Here is a 1684-nt window from a genome sequence, read left to right as displayed (position 1 = left end):
CATCTTCCTCCCTCAGCTATGATTTATTCCATTCCCCAAAACTGTACATTTTAATTCTTAAATATTGTTCCTATCAGGCCATTTTTCTCTAAGCCATCTAAACCATCCTCTCCAAACTACCAAGAATTTGCATAAGGCAGCAATTTATTCACAACTGGATTCCCAACACCTATGACTGTGCCTGCCACAGTTGATGTTCAGTAAACATTTGTTAAGTGGATAAACTGCCTCCTGCTACTATTCACTCAATCCCATTCCCTGTTCACTCTGTGCATTCTTACTCTTCCATCACTATGGGAATCTTCCCTGGTCCCCTGACCAAGCCAATCCCCACCTCTATTCTACTGTCTCATTTTAACATGTACTTCTCTGTGATAATACTCGGCCCACAATCATTTTACAGTATCCATGGCATCCCTTGACTCATGCCCGTGCCCATGCCCACCCCACTCCGCCCATCCTGTCTGAAGAGCAAACTCCAGGAAGGCACAGATGTGCTATTTCTTTGCTCAGCACTGTATTCTGAAACCCAGTTAATAGCCTGGCATACAGTATATACTCAAAAGCTACTAAATCACTAACAAAAAATTCTGTTATACTCATAACCCAATGCCTCCTTTTATTTCCTAGTTATGAAACCCTTAAAATAAGAGTTCACTGTACAGTATTACCTTCATAGTTCTTTACTGAAACATTTAGTGTATCATGTCTATTTGAGAAGCAAACACAGGGAATAGATGAAACAAGTACCTGGTGGGATACGACTGTCAGGACAGGTTTCTGTCCTCTGCATATTGACCACAGAGTCGCTCTAGTCTGAATTCTTGAGTCCCCTCAAAATTCATATGTTGAAAACCTAATGGCCTGATGTGATGGCATTAGGAAGTGGGCTCTTTGGGAAATGATTATGTCATGAGAGCAGAGCACTCAAGAATGGAATCAGTGCCCTTTTAAAAGAGGCACGAGGAAGCTCCCTTGCCCCTTCTGCCATGAGCGAATACAGTGAGAAGTCGGCAACCTGGAAGTGGGCACCCTAGTCTCAGACTTCCAGCCTCCAGGACCATGAGAAATAATGTCTGTTGTATACAAGCCAGCACCCCATCTGTGGTACTTTGTTACAGCAGCCCAAACAGACTAAATAAATAAAGAGGAACACAATTATATAAACCTACTAGAGGCCCGGTGCATGAATTCGTGCACGGGTGGGATCTGGCCAGCCCACCCTGATGGGGGCCCATCGGGCTGGGCAGGCATGGGGAGGGGGCCACAGGTGGTTGGCCAGCTGGCCCCGCCCCTGATTGGGGTGTTGGGGGCTGATGGGGGGGTGGGGGTTGCTGGGGAGGGGTGCCGATTGGGGCCCAGGGTGCGCGTTACAGCCAACAGTCGCTCTGGTCGTTCCACCGTTCAGGTCGCTGGGCTTTTATATATATAGATAGTCTAGAAATTCTGTCAGTGGAGGCATCAGGTTCATAGAAACTAGGGAAATATGAATCTAATATTAAAACCTGGAGAGTAATAAAAATAAAACAGTATAACAAAAATCAGAGCATTAAAAAGCTCTTACAGACTATAAATGGGAAACTAGGAAATGAGAACAGAGTTGAGAGAAGTTGGGAACATGCTTGGGGCCCTGCTGGCATGCCTCTCTCTAAGTACACAGTTCCACCTGCCGCCTGGGCCTCCC

The sequence above is a fragment of the Myotis yumanensis genome, unplaced genomic scaffold (assembly GCF_028538775.1).
Source record: "Myotis yumanensis isolate MYYU_CA2020_CCGP unplaced genomic scaffold, mMyoYum1.0.hap1 SCAF_6, whole genome shotgun sequence".
Lineage (NCBI taxonomy): Eukaryota > Metazoa > Chordata > Mammalia > Chiroptera > Vespertilionidae > Myotis > Myotis yumanensis.
This window is presented reverse-complemented; position numbering follows the sequence as displayed.